Consider the following 6,285-nt stretch of genomic DNA (forward strand, 5'->3'; position numbering starts at 1 on the left):
AAAATAGTCCTGAATACATTTGTTTCCTCCCTTTCCCCTCAGTGTTCCCCAGACGAGGCCTCAGCAGTCCTGGTGTCCAGCCCCCTCCACTCCTTAGTGTCTGAGATTTGCAGACACCATCTAATACTTCAATTTCCAATGGTACAATTGCCTTTGCAGCGTGCTGCTTCTGTTCTAAAACCTCTTGTTTAACACCTATATTACAAATTCCCAGAGAGTCTACCATTAGGTTAACAGCCAATATTTATCAAATCCTTACTTTGTGCCAGGCACAGTTGAAGAACTATACATGTGTTATTTAATCTTTACAACTCTGTCAGGCAGATGAAGAAACTGAAGCATAGAAAACTTAAAGATAAGTTCACATGTCCAGAAAGAGGTAGAGCCAAGCTTGGAACCCAAAGGATCACCCTGAGAGTCCACGCCAGTGGTCCATGCACCAGCAGCTTGGGCAGCACCTGGGAATTTTTTAGACATGCAGAATCTCTGATCTTCCTCCTAGACCTGCTGAATTGTAATCTACATTTTTACAAGATCCTCAAATGATTAAATGCACATGAAAGTTGAGAAATGTGGCTGGGTGCGGTGGCTCATGCCTGTAATCCCAGCACTTCGGGAGGCCGAGGTGGGCAGATCACAAGGTCAAGAGATCAAGACCATCCTGGCCAACATGGTGAAACCCCATCTCTTCTAAAAACACAAAAATCAGCTGGGCGTGGTGGCGCGTGACTGTAGTCCCAGCTATTCTGGAGGCTGAGGCAGGAGAATCGCTTGAACCCAGGAGTCTGAGGTTGCAGTGAGCCCAGATCTCGCCACCGCACTCCAGGCTGGCAACAGAGCAAGATTTCCTCTTAAAAAAAAAAAAAAAAGTTGAGAAATGCTGTTTTATGCCATGCTGGGGGTTGTGGGTTACAAGAGATATATATGCTCTGAATTCTGCCATGTCCATAAACAGCTGTGCCGGCTCAGTCGGGTGAACGAGAGCTTGCCAATGATGGGGTTCTTGGGCTGCTGCTCTTTCTGTTACTCATCTATGTGGCTGGTAGCAATATTATTCTTTTTCTATTGTAGGTAGTGTTTTCCCCTCTGTTCTAGAAGCATGTAAGATTTTCTCTTTATCTTTAGAATTCAAGGATTTTAGCATGCCTAAATGTGTATGTTTTCTCATCAATCATTCCTGGAGCTTGGTGAGCTCTTTCAATTTGCAGACTCAGGTTTTTCTTCATTGCAGGGAAATGTTCTTCTAATTTGTTTAATTATCGCCTCTCCTCCATCTGTTCCTTTACCTCTTTGGGAACTACTTCTCTCTTTTTTTTAATTTTAATTTTAATTTTATTTATTTATTTTTATTATACTTTAAATTCTGGGATACATGTTAAGATCTTGCAGGATTGTTACATAGGTATACACATGCCATGGTAGTTTACTGCCTCCATCCCCATTACCTACATTAGATATTTCTTCTAATGTTATCCCTCCCCAACCTCCCCGCCCCTTGCTATCACTTCCCGGGCACCCCACCCCGCAACAGACCCCAGTGTGTGATGTTCCCTTCCCTGTGTCCATGTGTTCTCATTCTTCAATACCCACTTATGAGTGAGAACATGTGGTGTTTGGTTTTCTGTTCTTGTGTCAGTTTGCTGAGAGTGATGGTTTCCAGATTCATCCATGTCCCTGCAAAGGACATGAACTTATCGTTTTTTACTGCTACATAGTATTCCATGGTGTATATATGCCACATTTTCTTCATCCAGTCTATCCTTGATGGACATTTGGGTTGGTTCCAAGTCTTTGCTATTGTAAACAGAGCTGCAATGAACATATATGTGCATGTGTCTTTATAATAGAATGATTTATAATTCTTTGGATATATACCCAGTAATGGGATTGCTGGGTCAAATGGAATTTCTATTTTTAGGTCCTTGAGGAATCACCACACTGTCTTCCACAATGGTTGAACTAATTTACACTCCCACCAGCAGTGTGAAAGTGTTCCTATTTCTCCACATCCTCTCCAGCATCTGTTGTCTCCTGATTTTTTAATGATCTGCATTCTAACTGGCATGAGATGGTATCTCAATGTGGTTTTGATTTGCATTTCTCTAATGACCAGTGATGAGCATTTCTTCATATGTTTGTTGGCCGCATAAATGCCTTCTTTTGAAAAGTGCCTATTCATATCCTTTGCCCACTTTTTGATGGGGTGATTTGTTTTTTCTTGTAAATTTGTTTTAGTTCTTTGTAGATTCTGGATATTAATCCTTTGTCAGATGGGTAGCTTATAAAAATTTTTTCCCATTCTGTTGGTTGCTGGTTCACTTTAATGACTGTTTCTTTTGCTGTGCAGAAGCTCTTAAGTTTAATTAGATCCCATTTGTCTATCTTGGCTTTTGTTGCCATTGCTTTTCTACTATTTGTTAGTTTGATACCTTTGATGCACCTCCAAGTCTTTTACCCCTTCCCTAAGGATTTTCTTCTCTTTAATTTTTGATCTATATTTTGAGATAATTCTACAACTTGATTTACCAATTAGTAAATCTCCTTCAATTTATCTGCTGAATTGTTTAGATGGAAAATCACATTTAGCTCCAGAAAGAGAGAGAGAAAGAGAGAGAGAGAGTGAGTGTGTGTGTGTGTGTTTGATTACTTACATCTCCTGAGTACTCCTTCTGTGGTCAATGTTGTATGTGTCTCCTCAGTGTGATTTTACTGGACATGTGTTCTGGTTGACCTGAGTGGCCTTCTTTTCTTTGTCAGACCATCTTACGGCTCTGTCCATTGCTCTTGTCTGCTTCCTCAGCTCATGACTGGCTGCTGCAGTGGTTTTCGAGACAGCGTTCCCACAAGCGTTGGAAGATGGTGCAGTCCTTTCTCCCAAAAGGCTGCAGTGAAGAAGCTAGCAGGCTGCAGGCCCCTCGGGGTCACCTGTACTCTCATCATCCTGTACTCTCCCAGTCTTGGGAGCAGGGAGGACTCTGCCCACTGGGCCAACTTTTTCTAGGTCTCCCGGGAGCCAGGGAGATGTGACACACTGATGTGGGATTGAGGGCCGCTGATCTCCGAGATCAAGGTCTTCACAGGATTCCTTGCTTTATGCAAAGCTCCCAGGGGGGGGGACTGTGGGTGGAGAGGATTCCCCAGCTGGCTTCCCCAGTCCACAGAGTACAAAATTCTCTTTGCTGGAACTTTTACAGAGCTTCATAAAGAGGCTGGATATGTGATTGGAGTTAGGAGTACAGCAGCAGAAAGGAGTCATGTCTTCTCCAGCTTCCCATAATCCCTTTCTGTACTCAGCATTGTTTTTCATGGCAATAACTGGAAATAACCTGTGAAAAAGGGGCTGGATAAGTGTGCTATTATAGCACATACATACACAAAATACTGTACAGTTTCTAAAAAGACTAGAGTAAATCTGTTATGCACTGGTGTAGAATTATATCATTGATACATAGTACAGTGGGGGGAAAAGAAATTTGAGAACATAAATTCTATGATCCCATTTTAGGAACATTCAGTGTTTATGTGTATATACATTAAGACTTTGTGATTGCAAGTGAGAAAAACTAGTTTTGATTAGCTTGAGCAAAAAGTAAAGTAGTTTTTGGGATGAGTACTGAGCTAGCTCATAAATTAATGACAAATTTTAGACTATCAAGATTTAGAAAAGGAAAGGAAAAGACCCAGAGCAACATCTAGGCCTTGGTGGCAGCATTACAAACATCTTCTCTTCTGAGCACTACCATTGAAGTGGCTCAGTGCCTAGCTCCCAGCCCCTCTGATACTCTGTAGGAGAGAGAATCTGATTGTCTTGACTTGGGTCATTTGTCCATTTCTGGATCAGTCCACATGTTCAAGAACGATAGGAAATATATAGAATATTTTTCAGAGTCTCCAGAGATCTCTCTCTGTGTGTATGTTGGGCCATTCCCAAGGAAAGGAACATTACTAGGTGCCTGGAAGCAAATGCATATGTATGCACACATGTACACACACATCTACACATACACGTATACACACATGCACACACACCCCTAAATACTCATCAAACTACTACTTCTAAAGGGTTGGAATAAATGTATGGAAAGGATGAAAGGGGCAATTTTTTTCTCTTTTTGCTTGAAACACTTTAATATTCTTAAAATGTTATGGTAAATATTATTAAACCAAAGAAAAAGAAAGAGGAAAGAAGGAAGGAAAGAAGGAAGAGAAAGAGAAGAAAGGAAGGACATTCCAGGCCTCTAAATCATCTAAAGGTTTGTCTGTAGGAAACAGCTGGAATCTTTTTCAGCCACTGTACATTTCTCCCAAGCATGGAGGAAGATATTCAGCCCAAATCCATAGACGTGGTTCCATGGGCAAGGCCTGCTGGGTTGCTAAACTCTCGCTCTTTCTCATCTCTTCTAGGCAGAAAAGTAGTATCATGACCCAACTCACAAATGACAGAGAATCCTTAGTAGTTAGCAATGTAGTGTAGAAGAAAAGCCATTGGATTTGGGGCCAGAACACCTCTGTTCATGACTCTGGATCCTCATTTGTAAAAGGTGGATAGTAATCACTACTTTCTCTTCCCCTTTAATGTACCCAACCTCCAACCATATATAAAGTACTAGTGAGACCTCCAAGAAGAATGAGATACTTATGTAAATGAACTCTATGGAATATGTTAAAATCATTAAAAGTAATGATTAAAATCAATAAAAGTAGTGGCAAAACCACAATTACTTTTGCACCAGCCTAATATTGGTTTACTAGGGCTGCCACAACAAAATACTGCAAACTGGATGGTTTAAACAACAGAAATTTGTCTCACAGTTGTGGATGCTGAAAGTCCAAGATCAAGGTAGTGTCAGGTTTGGTTTCTCCTGAGGCCTCTCTCCTTGGCTTGCAGATGGATGCCTTCCCACCATGTCCTCACTGGACCCTTTCTCTGCATGCACATCCCTGGTATCTCTCCCTCTTTTTATAAGTAGGGCCCTATCCTTATAACCTCATGTAACCTTAATTACCTCTTTAAAGGCTCTATCTCCAAATACAGTCACCTTCTAACACTGGGCATTAGGACTTCAATATATGAATTTGAGGGGATCACAATTCAGTCCATTACATGGAGTAAAATATTATGCCAGTTGTTTCAATTATATTATTGTATGTGAAACTAAACCAAAGCATAGTGGCTTGAGACAACATTTTATAATCACTCATGATACTGTGAGTTGACTGGGCTCAGCTGAATGATTCTTAGGCTCCATGTGATGTCAGTGAGGGGTGCATTCCATCTGAAGGATCAACTGGGCTGGAGTACAAATTAGCTCACTCACATGGTTGGATGTTGGTGCTGGCTGGTGCCTGGTGGCTCACCCAAAGAAACTCAGTTCTACTCCACATGCCCTCCCCGTGTGGCTTGGGCTTCTCCCAGCTTGAAAACTCCCTTTAAAGCCTTTTTCTGGAATTTCAGAATATTACTTCTACCATCTTCTATGGATTAAAGTCAGCGATAAAGGGAGCCCAGATTCAAGAGGAGGGCAAATAAGTTCCACCTCTTGATGTGAGGAGCAGCATGCACATTCAGGGAGGGGAGAAATTGATGGAAGCCATATTTGAGGACTAGCCACCACACCTATACAAAGCATTGAGACCCTGTGGACGTTCCACAAATATTCCACGTTAGTAATGCCCCAGATTTGATTGCAGTTCATGACAAATGTGTCTTACCTCCTTATGTCTGGGAAAATATCCCATGTCTTCAGATCATTTCTGAAGCTATCTATCAAATACTTCTGAACAAATCTAGAAAATTTATTTGTTAATTTACTTTCTTAATCACATAAATTGTAAACATTGTCAACATAAGAGATTTCAAACAGAATGAAATTATGCTAAATAAAATGTGAAAGATCCTTTTAGCATTAATTTCCTCCTTATTCCATTGTTAATCCCACCTTCTACCACTACCTCTTAGAAAAAAACACTAATGTTCTTTTTTTCCCACTTACTAATTTCCCTATTATTAACATCTTATCTTAATATGGTACATTTGTTAAAATTAATTAACCAATATTGATACATTTTTTTTTGAGATGGAAGTCTCACTGTGTTGCCCAGGCTGGTCTTGAACTCATGGACTTAATTGATCCTCCTGTCTTGGCCTCCCAAAGTGCTGGGATTACAATAGGCCTAAGCCACCATGCCCAGCCAACTGCATGATAATCAATTAAAGTTTATAGTGTAGTCGGATTTCCTTAGTTTTTAATCAAAGTTTTTTTCTGTTCTACAATTTCATCCAAG

This window comes from Aotus nancymaae, unplaced genomic scaffold (genome assembly GCF_030222135.1).
Source record: "Aotus nancymaae isolate 86718 unplaced genomic scaffold, 86718_ANA_hifiasm-v0.15.2.pri h1tg000019l, whole genome shotgun sequence".
NCBI classification, from domain to species: Eukaryota; Metazoa; Chordata; class Mammalia; order Primates; family Aotidae; genus Aotus; species Aotus nancymaae.